Source organism: Enhydra lutris, unplaced genomic scaffold (assembly GCF_002288905.1).
Source record: "Enhydra lutris kenyoni isolate GAN:26980312 unplaced genomic scaffold, ASM228890v2 scaffoldscaffold2, whole genome shotgun sequence".
In the NCBI taxonomy this organism is placed as follows: Eukaryota; Metazoa; Chordata; class Mammalia; order Carnivora; family Mustelidae; genus Enhydra; species Enhydra lutris.
Window position 1 is genome coordinate 90,741,676 of NW_019154086.1, and position 13,994 is coordinate 90,755,669.

The 13,994-nt window shown below is 36.0% G+C and overlaps 1 pseudogene; it reads right to left on the bottom strand.

Annotated features, from left to right (window-relative positions):
• Nucleotides 1-2,276: 2,276 nt before the first annotated feature.
• LOC111152399 lies at nucleotides 2,277-3,247 on the bottom strand (annotated as a pseudogene).
• Nucleotides 3,248-13,994: the final 10,747 nt, after the last annotated feature.

Genomic DNA, 13,994 nt, shown 5'->3' on the forward strand with positions numbered 1-13,994 from the left:
AACAAAAAGTAGGCTAATCAGCATAAAAAATATTACATTTGGTTGAAGATGAGGTCAACTGCTCTGCATATGAGCATGTATGGCAATCCTAGAGGCTAATGTGGAATCACAGAAAAATTTTAAATCCAACAAGTATGCTTAATGTAAAATTCAATGTTTGAATATACTCAAGAAATTCTCCAAAATCTAGAGCTAAAATTGCTTTTGATGCACCAGACCAGGAAATTCTGTTGTAATGAGTCAGTCACTTAGATTTCTGTTAACATACATAAAATTTAAAGTGTACATTTCCCCACTACTCCTTCCTATGTCTGAATATGGATATGCTTAACTACTCAGCTCATGCACTAATGCATTAAAAATGATGAAATCTGCTACCATGACTTTCTAAGAACTCACACTGATGCAGGAAGCAAAGGCAAAAGAATAATTAAATTTCCTTACGATTTCTAGCCTATTCACAAGTCCTTAAAGCGGGCAGAGTGACCTTCCTCCAGGAACACAGCTGGCTCTACGTTAATACTTTGCCAAGGGCAAAAGGCAATCTTAGCCTGACTCCCCACCCAGGATCCCGTATGTCTACTCTAACACATAAAAGTTACTTTATCTCTACCCCCCCCAAAGATACATGTTGCCAGTCATCTCCCAAGAATATGACCCACTGATATACATCTGAAAGGTCTCATGACTAAGATTTTGTTAGACAGTAATAAATGACCTTTGCCTAAGAATAGGTAGATCCCTCAAGGTCCTGGAAATCTTGATTCCAAAACTCCTTAGAGACTTCAACTATCCTCAACTGCTTCCCAACTTGAAAATATATAATGGGCCACTACTCATGACCCTGCTGCAACTCTTTCTGCCCAAAAGATCCTGTTGATGTGCTTTAATAAAACCACCTTTTGTCACCAAAGACATCTCAAGAATTCTTTCTTGGCCTTCGGCTCTGAACCCCACCACTGGAAACCATATTAACACCACATTAACAGTTAATACCTAATATATCTTCCTAAGAATTCCCCAATAGAAAACATTTTGCTCAGTTCAGTGCTTGCTGTACCATAATACCAACAGAATACAACTAATTTCCTCAGACACTGCTTCAAATACCTAAATTTAACTTTTGTTCATTTAACAACCTCATACCTAGCTGTCAAAACCCTTGTTAAAATGTAACTATTTTTGATACCCTTAAACCATAACTCCTACACACAGTTTAATAGTGCCTTTCCCTTGAGTATATCTGGACATTTTTATCAAGAGAATAATTAAGGTAATGATATTATGATTAACCAAAGCTCTTTCTAGCAGACCACTGATTAAGTCTGATTTTAGCATATCATAACAAATGGATTTCCAGAGACAGGAACAAAGTACGTGTTTTCTATTCATGAAAGGAGCTAACAACTTACTTCGTATTAAGAAGGTGCACTTCAAAATATAATACAGAAGATTCAAGGTCTGCTAGAAAGCTTCCACTAATAACACTATGACTACGTTTCCAGATACATAGAGGGAATCATTAAAGGTGGTGTGATGAACACCTCTGTTAACAGGGAAATAAAGCCTTAAAACACAGAATACATCTGACAAAAATGGGCAAAGGGTGACACTGTAGCTGGCTATTCATAAAGGATGACAGTTTCTCTGTATGGACAAATACTCCCTACAAAATAAACTGTGCCTTAATTATTGTTTATTTAAAATTGCATGTTTAAAGGGGTGTCTGGTTGGCTCAGTCAATTAAGTGTCTTTCTGGCTCAGGTCATGATCTCAAGGTCCTGGGATTTACCAGGACATCAGGCTCCCTGCTGGGAGGGGAGTCTGCTTCTCCCTCTCCCTTTGCCCCTCCCTCCACTTTTGTGCTCACGTGCATGTTTTCTCTCTCACAAATAAAATATTTAAAAGCAAACAAATAAGCAAATAAATATATAAATAAATAAATAAAACTACATTTTTACAGAGATATGTAGTACCTGATGCAGAAAAGCAATCACACAAGGAAGCATTTATTTGTTAAACTTAACATGATATCATACAAATAAAATTTGTATAAACACAAATCCAAATCCAGTCATAACACAGACTAACAAAAGACAATGTGAAAACAAAGACAACTAATGGGTAGCTATATACAGTTGGGCAGAGCTGTGTCTTTTACATTACAAATCTTTTACAAAATAATCATCTTAGATCAACAAAAGACCAGTTGTCAATGTCAACCTGCAAGATGGGAGACTTTAGCAATCTCCTCCGAATTTCTCCAAAGTCTTCTTTTAGTATGCCTGGTCATTGCTTTGGTGATTGCCACCCTCTCAAGACACCCTGACCTAAGGGCTCTGCTGGCCACTGCACTCTGCATATCCCTAGCCATATTCATAGTTCCTATAGTTACACCCAGTAGAATCTTAGACACCATAGCCACTATAGTTCTGATCACCACCATAAGCACTATTATAATTTCTATATCCTTGGTCATAATAGTTATTAGATCCTTGGTTTCAGTTTGGGCTCTGACCTGATCCACAGCTGCTAGTACCTACCACCTTATCCACCAACTGCAACACCTCTTTCATTGTCTCATAGTTGCTGCTTATGTACCTCTTTGGGTTGTGCAACTTTGATTTCACACTTCCTAAAACCAGTGTGATGATACCTGCTTTTATTTATTTATTATTTTAATTTTTTACTTTTTTAAAATTTCAAGTTTTTGTTTAGATTCTAGTTAGTTATACATATCGGGTATTATAGTTTTAGGAGTAGAATTTAGCAATTCATCACATACATATAACACCCAGTGCTCAGAAGATATCTGCTTTCTAACAAATTCTTGATTGGGTTTTCATGTGCACATGAGATAAAATAAAACCCTCTTTTATTTGTTTCCATATTCAAGGAAAGTTCAATATTTTCAATCTATCCAAAGCCTCCAAAATATTCCTTAATTTGTTCTTTATAAGTGTCTGGGCTCAATCTAACCACAAAAAACTATTTTTGGGGGGAGAGTTCTTTCCCTTTAAAGTTTTGTCCCTTTTGGGGTCTATCAATTTGCCATGCAGTTTGTGTTCTTTCCATTCCAAAACGTATCAACACTAGCAGCATCTTTGAAAAGCACAAATCCAAATCCTCTTGATCTTCCAGTCAGTGGATCTGTTTTAATTGTACAATCCACAACTTCTCCAAATTGAGACACATGTTCAGTCAGATCTGTCTTGCTTATATCCCATCTCAAGCCTCCACTAAACATTAACCCGGCCCAAGCAACTGCAAACCAAAAGTACCAACATCGTCAAGCAAAAGAAACAAGGTGAAATAGGTCATCTTCCCCACCTAATGTTTTTCCTCAAGCACGTTCTTTGGGATTTTCAGTTTATCCCTGTATCTCTAGAGAATAGGCCTGTGAAGCCCCAAAATATATTATTCATACCTCTAGAGACTAATGTACAGGAAGTTGATAAATGCTTAACAATAAGCTTGGTAAACAACAACAACAACTCTGATTGTAACATCTGCCCATTGTTATGGTCTGAACAACAATCCCTGACTCTCCACCCCTACCTCACCACCATGACCTCTTTTGAGTTAACAATGTAATGTTACTCAATGCAAAGTTGGGAAGAGACATGTTGTAGTCCACTATTCTTTATTTCCCCCATATGGATGAAATAGATAAAATAACCTCAAGAGTATATATGATAATAAAATATACTAAAATAATTTTGATGTAGTTAGTTTTTAGCATTTATTAATCTTTTAAAAATAATTCATGCAAGTTTATATAATTTAACTTTCAAGAACAGCTGTATTTAACAACCAGCTTATAACACCAGCTCTCATTATGTGGCACATACAGGATCTAGCATAGCACTGGTAGTAGATGTCTTTCATACATTTCATTTGCTGGTTGATTTTAAATATCTGAAATAACTTGGATTATTAATTGGTTGTAGTGACTGAGAGTTTTGAACACAAATGAAAATTAATTTAAACATTTACTACCTTTCTTTTAATCAATAAAAGGAAAAGCAGTATCTTAAAAAAAAAGGGGGGGTTATCTAGAAAATTAGATGACCCTTCCTCTATTTGTTGTCTATTTCATTTATGTTATTTTTATGTAAATCTCCTTATGAAATCCTCTTTTTAAAAGTGTAATTGTATGAAATGAAAAGATAAAAAGATAATGGAAGCAGGGGATTGCATTGCTAAGTTTAACCAGTACTTTCACCCCTAATAAAAGTTCCTCGGCAGTTGCCTCTCACCTGTCTCATTTGTGGATGTGAAAATGAAGAAGCCAAAAGTTAGGTGAAACCCATTGCTGAGTTCAAGACAAAAGACACAGTGATAAAAGTACTCAAAGTTTTTAAGGGATGCCTGGGTGCCTCAGTTGGTTAATTGTCTGCCTTTGGCTCAGGTCATGATCCCAGGGTCCTGGGATCCAGCCCCACATTGTCTCCTTGCTCAGCAGAGAGCCTGCTTCTCCCTTTGCCTGCCACTCTCCCTGCTTGTGCTCTCTCCTTCTCTCTCCCTGACAAATAAATAAATATTTTTTTTTTAAATCACATTCTAAGATTCAATCTAAGATTACACTATAGCCGGTCTGCTTCTTTCTCTGGAAATTTGCTCTGAGCCATTATAGTCCACCGTGGCTCATTCTATTGGCCATCTCTGGTTGAACCAGCAATGGATACCTTTCTAAGTTAGTTTACTATCTTCTATCTCCCTGAATTTGCAATTAGGACCAATTAATCAGTTCACAAGGCTGGAATTATAACACAGAACCTCAGTAATGATACAGACAAATATATTTGTCTTTTGGTCTAGGGAAGGAAAGAAAATTCTAGAAGGCAAAATAAAGAGATAAATAGGGAAACAGAGAGAAAAGAGTAAGGCCAAGAGCTTAATAACACTTGGTTCCAGTTTCTTCCTAAATTACCATGTGTTCCTGCTTTGGGCTTCTATGAAGCATATTAAGGTAGTTTTGTTACATATTTTGAAAATATTAAATAACATGTGGTTTAAGTGTTTGTATATATCCGGATCTGTTCATGTAAAAATGAAATACAGTTATCATGGATCTCTGCAGATCCATTTCACTAGTCACATGTATGCATTTCAGCATATTTCCCCAATCCAGAAACAATAATTTTTTAAACAAGGAAATAAACATAATAAACTTTTAAATACATAGATTAGATGTGTTTTGGAGAGGAGTAGGAAAGCACCATGGGAATACCCTGTATATGCTCCCTAAATAAATTCCCTGCTCTCAAGATTACTCCTTGTGTTTTCCAGTCAGTATTTAGCAAGTGAGTCAGTTTATTAACACTTATCATTACGAGCCGGCAGGTAATACTGAGGAGTCAGAATGCAGAACATCATCTCTACCCTGCATGCAATCAGTTAAGTCCTGGGAGATAGTCACGAGTACATGGAAATAGAGTTTTTAATAGTAGTAAACATAGCTCTTAACTCTGAGTCTCCATGGGTCATGATATTCTTTTCCATTTGTCAATCCGTTATTCTTCTCCATTTAAGGTATCTGTGCATTAAGGCTAATATCCTTGAGGAGATAAAAGCCAAATGCCAAAGCAAATTTGATCACAAGTTACGCAGATGATGGTGATTCGATTAGGAATTTGTGTGCCGGGCTGTCATCTGCAATCTCTGCAGGACTTTTTTTCTTTCCTGTTGTGTAGTTTGACCACTTTGAATGATAATTCAAAAAATATAGTTTGGCCAATACTGTAGTTATATACAATTTCTGATTTTTAAAATTCAATCTTCATTTTTCTTGTCTTCTCAACAAAATTATCAGTCACTTTCTCTTTCTTTCTAGTTCCACCACAGCATAATTCATATATAATAATTTACAATTACCTAACATGCCGCCATCTGCCATTGTAAAGGGAAACTCTTTAATCTTTATCTGCTGAGAGTTATGAAATTACACTGATGATAATGTGTACATCAATCCATTATCTGTAAGTATTCTCTATAAGGGAGGAAGTGAAAATGGAATAACAGGAAGAAAATGATATACTGCAACTTACAGACATGAGATTTCCATAAAGAATGGGTTAAATCTTTAAGAACTTAGTAAGTCAAAGGGCAATCTAGAAATTTCTTACTTTTAGGGCACCTGGGTGGCTCAGTTGGTTAAGTGTCTGCCTGTGGCTAGGGTCATGATCCCAGGGTCCTAGGATGGAGCCCTGTGGGATTGAGCCTCATGTCAGGCCTGCCTCTCCTCTCCTCCCCACTCTTGCTATCTCTGTCTCTCTCTCTCATATAAATAAAATCTTTAAAAAAATTAAAAAAAAACAAGGAAAAAGAAATTCTTATTTTCATATAATTGCTCACTGACTCCTTAACTTGACTTAAAAAAAAAAACTGTATTAGCATATATTTGAGGAAACATATTTGTAATTGATTCTACAATCTAAAAAATAATTTGCAGATACTCTAGCTTTAATGGAATGGATGATTTAAAGCAACAATTCAAAAATTTATAATGGATAAATACATGATAATTTAATATTCCATTTATTATATATCCGTAGCTTAATTATTATACTTTATATTTTAATAATTTCCAAATAAGAGTTTTCATTGTTATGATTAGCATAGCTGGATCCTTCCTTTAATCTAAGATTATGACAACTATATTTTTGGAACATATTCTTGGTTATATGCCTATCTGTGTTTCAAGGTGGTGTCTTCTACAGCTAATGTGGCCTCTTAGTTTCAGGGATAGTGCTCCTTATATTCCTAAAATATCTTAGCATCCTGCAAAGATGTTGCATTTATAATCTCTATAGAGCACAAGAATACTTCCTAAGCACCTTTGCCATCCTTGATGTACCATCAAATTGAACCAATGAGGAAGAACAATTATTTTCTTCAAGATACCACCCTGTTAAGATCAATAACTTATATTCTTATTGGTTCTTAGAGATTTTTTAGCAGTATTACCTTTGTACAAGTTATTTATCACCATTCCTAAAGGCCCAGAGCTGGACGCCTCTGTATCTCCTTAAACCATCCCAATGGGTCATCTGCTCCTGTAATATCATTGCCAATTTTGAATGTTTTGCCTTTCTTTACTAAGAAGGAACATCTTATGATATTTAGACTCAAAAAATGGTTGTATTAGCTATGTACTGCAGCATAATAATATTGCCATAAATTTAGAAGCTTAAAATAAGACCTATTTATTGTCTCAAGCTTTCTGTATGCAGGTCAGCAGTCTTGTCTTCTGTTAGTTGGGTACTCTGCTTTAGGATCTTAAACAGGCAGTCAAAGTGATGGCCAAAGTTGCAATCTGCAGTCTCTTACGAGGCATGACAAGGAGGCAACCTACTTTCAAACACATGTGGTTGTTGACAGAATTCACTTTTATTGGGCTACTGGACTGAGATCGAATTTTTCTTGCTGATTTTTAGCTACCCTCAGTCCCTTGCCTTTTGATACGGACTGAACAACTTGCTTTTTCCAGGCCAGCAAGGAAGAGTTTCTTTCCAATATGAGTGTTGCTATTTTATGCAACATAATCATATACATGTAATCATGTATACCCTATCGCCTTTGCCATATTCTATTGGATTGGATTGAAGCAAGTCACAGGCCTGCCACACTCAAGAGGAAGTGGTAGTATAAAGATGTAAATACCAGGCAGCAGGAATCACAGGGTCCACCTTAGAATCTGTGTCTCTTAAAGAACCTCATTCCCAAAAACAAGTTGGAAATCTACTATTTGGCCATATCAACTTCTCCTCAAATTTGTTAACTGCTTCTTATGTTCTCGGCTGGACTCAGTCTGAGAAGTTCCTATGCATACCTGCACAAGATGGCATTGCCTGAAAGTCCACACATCTGACCTCTGGAACATCTTGCAGCATGGGGTTATTCCTGTGAGGAGATTGTTCTACAAATGTATCTGTTTTTATTCTAGTTACTCTCTGAGTGGATGGATATCAGAACATTTCTGTGGTGACAAAATCAAACTATATTCAGCATATCTTCCTCATCAGATATTACTTCAGTGACACACTTTTCAGCTAAAATGCTGCCTTTTTTTTTTTTTTTTCCCATTTGGGGAACAGATGTGAACCATCTGTTTTTAATCAAAAATCCATATTAAATTACACCTTTAATTTTAGTGATAAGTAGGAAAACATCTTAAATGTAATTTGACTTGTGTATACGATTTCTTCATTAGATTTACCTCCTTTAAAATATGTCAAAACCTCATTATCTTGAATGCTGATGATGTAATGAAGAGATTAAGATTCTGTACACTGTATAAACTGTGAAGAACTACAGGAGCAAATCTGAATTACACAAGCATGTGTTGAGAGGATCATTAAGTAATTTGGTCCATTTAACATTATACGCCCATGTGACTGTTCCATATTTTGATATTTTTATCTTTTGAAGCAAGAATAGATTGAAAACAACTTTTGAGTTAATTATTCATTGATCGTACTTTTGTCTATGTGTCTCCCTCAAAAGTGAGGGATAAAAACTCAGAAATCTTTATGTCTCAAATCCATAGAATCTTAAAACACAGATTTAAAAGATTAAAAAAAGATAAAGGTAATGCTTTTGTACGATGTAGAGTGTTCTATATTTTTTCCTAATTTTATGGACAAATTCATGGCCATGGAGGGAGAATTTACCCAAAATGATTGAAAGTTTTTCCATCAAAGAGGTAATTTACCATCTAATTTACTCATCATCAAACAGATGAGACTAGTACAGGCCCTCATAACAAAAATGTCTCCATAATTTAAGACATAATGGAAAGAGATTCCTCTCCCTATTCATTGGATGTAATGTCAGCATAGCTCTGCACTAGCACAATTCCAGGAAGCATGAGAGAGAGAGAGAGAGAGAATGGAAAACAAACAAACAAACAAAAAACAGATTAGTGCAGCTGTGATAATCCTCCTTTTTGGAATATATGCTTCCCTCTGAGGAAAACACTGTCATTCTTCCAACGTTACCTGTATACTCTGGCTTTTTGGAGATATCCCTGGTCTAAATCCCAGCCCTAACCTTGGACCCAGAGACCTGTACCTTTCCAAGTCACAACCAAAGATTCTTAGCAGGGCTTTTACTGTAATGGATGCCAACTTAAGGTCTATCAAAATCACATATTTCCCTCCACCCTTTAGCTTTCATTTAAAAAAAAAATCATGTTAACAGTGTATTGCATTCCCAAATGTTCAAAGCCCTGATTTTAGATAAAAATAAATAAATAAAAATAAGTTGAAAGGGGTGATCTTTAGGACTGGCACAGTAAAATCGGTAACAGTTTCAGTAGCTAGTCAGGAGCCAGGCGAATTTGTGCACCATCATCAGGCTTCAGGGGAAGCACCAAAAGAAATCCTGTATGGCACATGTGGCCCAACCCAGCAGGCAGACACTGGCTTGATTTCCCTTCCAGGTCAGAAAATCAGGGGAGAGAACTTTGTACCATGTAATGCCAAAACCCAAGGATCAGACAGGCAGAAAGACCTCACATTAGTTATGATGAGTGGGGGATTAAGAGTGGTGTCAGTTATGGAATTGTTGTTTGTAATACTGCCAAATGTTGAGAGAAGTTGTCAGACAATGAGCCCATAGGCATAGAGAAACATCAGACTTGCAAATGCTTCCTTACTAACTAAATGAAGGCTCCTGAATCCTTGTCAAATCTGACTTGTGCTCCTATCTGGTACAGAGAGGAGGGCTGGGGGCAGCTAATGGAGAACTGGATAACACACAATTCACTGAAAGATAAGAAATAACAATGCACATGGCAGGAAAAAGATCCCAGGATCCCAGAAGATAATACTTAAAAATAAAATATAAACAGTGTTAGTTGCATGTTTATTGAGTAGAAACTATGTGATAGGACTCTTCTGCACACTGGGGATGCACCCAAATCCTGGCTTCTTGTACTAAGTTGGAAGAAGAGAGACCATAAACAAAACAACTAAGCCAGTAACGTTTTATGTCAGAAGGGAACACATTTTAGAAGAAATTGAAGTCCAGAAAGATAATAACCGATAAATTACATTTGTGGGGGATAGAGATAGGACTGTAACTTTATTTTTACTTTATTTTTTAATTTTTTAAAAAGATTTTATTTATTAGTTTGAGAGAGACAGTGAGCAAGAGAGAGACTGTGAGCAGTGGGGAGAGAGGGAAAGGGAGAAGCAGGTTCCTCACTGAGCTGGGAACCCAATGTGGGCCTCAATACCAGGGCCCTGAGATCATGACCTGAGCCAAAGGCAGCCGCTTAAATGACTGAACCACCCAGGCACCCCAGGGCTGAAATTTTAAATAGAGCTACAGATGTGTCCTTCATGACAAGGTAACATTTGAGTACTTTGGTAAAGAAGGTGACAGAGCAAGGAAAACAGCCAGGCTTCTGGAATTAGAGAGTAACAGGCCAAGGGAGCAGCACTGACAAATGTCCTGAGATGAGCACGTGCCTGGAGAGGGAAGAGCAAGTACAGAGGCTCTATAGTGAGATCCAACTGGGTGGACTCCAGAACAGTAAGAAGCCAGTGTGGTTGGGGGAAAATGAGCAAGCTGGTGAGTTAGACTGCTAAGGTCAGAGATACAAGAGAAAGTGTATAGATCATCATGACCCTCTTAAGCCACTGTCAGAACTGAGAGTTTGTTGTCTAAGAAATGAGAAAACATTGAAGCACTGGAGAAGAAAAGTGAAATGATGTGACGTGTTTTAACAGTTTCACTCCAGGTGCTATATTGAGTGATTTTTTTTTTTTTCTTTGCAGAGCCTCTCTAAACTTTCTACATTTTCATATTATAGTATACAATTAAAATTAAACTTTCATTCTTTTTTTTTCCCCCTTAAGGCCAGTGCTAGGAGCTGGAACAGAAATCTCATCATTTTTTGGAACTCTGATAGAAAGATGTGGCTATAGTAAGGCATTATTATTATAAAGTAACAGCCTCACTCCTAAAAAGACAGGGTCTATGGCAGCAGTCAAGTAAATGTTACCTAAGTTTGGAAAAAAACAAAACAAAACAAACTAACTAACTAACTCTCTCTCTCTCTCTCTCTCTCTCTATATATATATACACACACATTTACATATATACATATATACATGTATATGTATATATATACCATCACCTGCCAGCAGTGACTATATATAGTCACCTGATGACAGCAATGTGGTAGTAATTATTCAAATCACAAATGATCTTTTGCAGAGAAGATAAAGAGATAAAGAAAGGATTTATCCTCCTCCTACTGCCTGAAAAAGGAAAATTTTTAGAGACACTCATCGCACTCTTAAAGTCTTGGAAACCAGAGCACCCCTCAAGTAACTGTTTTGCCTTTTTTATTGTTGTTCTGGAAAGCAGATGGAAGTCACAGGCTGTGACCATAGTCCATTGTTCTGAAGGAAGATCCTTCAGAAACTTTAGTTCCCTACTAAGAATGCAGATTATCTATTACAACAAACTAGGAATGCCTGGAATGCTTGCAAATAATCTAGGAGAAGTGTCTCTCCAGCTAAAATTATCCTTGCTTTCTTTTAAGGTTTCCATATTAACAAAAATAAATCCAGCACTGTATTGCCTTGTGTTAGTTGAATTATAGTTGAATATCTTGGCAAAGCTGTAATTTCTGCCTTCACAAGTTGTCAGTGCTCTTGTTGGATAGTGAGTTCTTATGTGGGTCATAATATAAATAACAATAAATGAACCAACCACCTGGTAAGTAAAAGAGAGCTCATTTGGAACAGTAATGACATTATGCCATGAACTAAAAAGATCATAATTAATTCTCTTTTGTGTAACCAAGATCTATGCAAGAAAAAATGCTAAAATATTAAGTTAGTAAAATCCATTTGACTGGCCTCAGCTATTTGGCGTACTGGAACTTTTTCCCCATCATGGTCAAAAGAATCTGAAAGAGCCCTCAGCCAGTATTCTCTAATTTAAGCCAGTATTCTCTAATTAAAAAAAAAAAAGGAAATATTTTAATTATAATAAAATTCATTTTGAAAATGAAATTCCTTTTTTATTTTGCAGTTTCATTTATTAAAATATTTTCAAAGATGGCAGACAGTTCCTGAAAAAAATGAAAGCAATCACTTTTCTCAGGATTATATATTCCCTGAATATGTAAATTTATTAAAGTCAGTCAAGAATTAGGTAGCAGTGCTTTTCAATAAATAAGAAATGCAAATCTGTCAAAGACATTTATAAAGTGTTAATTAATGTTAATTGAGTAAATTGACTGGCATTAATTGACTAAATTAAGTGTGAGCTTTTGAAATAATAAAGATTATACTTTTCTACCTCCACTCCAATCCTATATTGGTGTAAGTCATAGAGTCTAATAAATTTTCACATGTCACCCTCAGTGGAGATTTCTGAACAAATTGCATGTCTGTGAAGGTTCTATCTCGGGTGATTAAGAAAGGGAAATGAGTATCCAGTTTATGATTTTAAGGGCACTGTCATGAGAGAGTGAAAGTAACATGCTTCTACTGGTTAGCAAGTAATTCCCTCAAGATTTTACTCAGCTGCTGGTGTTACTAAACACTTTTTCTGTTCAGATAACTTAAGCAGTTGAGGCAAAACGAATGAAGCCCTAATTTCAAGTGAGAAAGACTCACAAGTAAATCTCATGTGGCCTATTGCTTCTGATTTAATAACCCTGTGGGTTATGGACTAGGCTGCCAGGCCTCCTATCGTAAGTTATGAGAACAGAAGGGGAATTCCGTTTCTTCGAAGACTGTGCTGCTTTGGTATGCTGTCAGTGTGTTCTAAGGATGCTTTAAGACTTGATTAAAGAATGAATACCTGAAAATGGAGGCTGATGAACACCCAAATCATGTTCTAAGAGAAGTCAGTGATACTTGTCAATTGTCAGCTGCTAATTTCTTTTTCTTTTTCTTTTTTTTCAGCTTTATTGAAGTTGAAAAAGGTTATAAGATATTTAAAGTGTACAATGTGATGCTTTGATAAACTTATACTTTGTGAAAAGATTCCTCTCATCGAAATAATTAACAAACATCACCTCATATATTTACCCCCTCCTTTTTTGTTGTTGGGAACATTAAAGCCCTACTCTTTTAGTAAATTTCAATTACATGATACAGAACTACCAACTAGAGTTACCATGTTATACATTAGATCCTCAGACCTTATTTATTTATTTTATAACTGAAAGTTGGTACCTTTTTCTAACTTTTCCTTATGCTACCCACACCCAGCCCCCTGGCATCCACTTCTATCCATCCCTCCGTCAGCATCACAAGATAAATGCATAGATTGTAAATGAAACTTCCTTCATAAAAAGCGGAAATTTGGTTAATAAAGTAAATGATATTGTTTCTCATTTACTATACATTTATTTAAATAAAAAATAACTCACTGATTTTTATTTATTTTTTTGTGGAAACCAGGTCTTCAGTGTCTAGGTACATTAAACCCGTGTGAGGAGGTTGTGGAGGAATGGCAGAAACTGTTTCATCAAAGGCTCATTTCCCTATCCACTGTCTCTAAAGGAATGGACCATATACCAAAGAGAAGCTTTTCTGTTGATAGAAAACTGAGTTATACCTTCACAATATTCTTTACATGTGTGTACCACATGTGTGTACCTTCAAAATCCTTGTGGAAACCACATTAATCTACACATACTTCCTTCTGGTGAAATCCCTGGATGGCTTGGAGTGTAATAGAGCATGGCTTTTCCTCTGAATTACACATACTACTCATATTTTATCTTGCTAAAGTTTTACTGGGAAGAAAGCAACTCCCTTGGGTAGCTTCAGTGGTAGAGATGGAGAAAATGAAAGAAATTCTACCAACATACAAAGAACATTATATCTCATTTAGCATTTAGTTTAAAAGGCTTTATAAATGTTTTTCTCATACTTTTTCATACAAAGAACATTATACCTCATTTAGCATTTAGTTTAAAAGGCTTTATAAATGTTTTTCTCATACTTTTTCATACA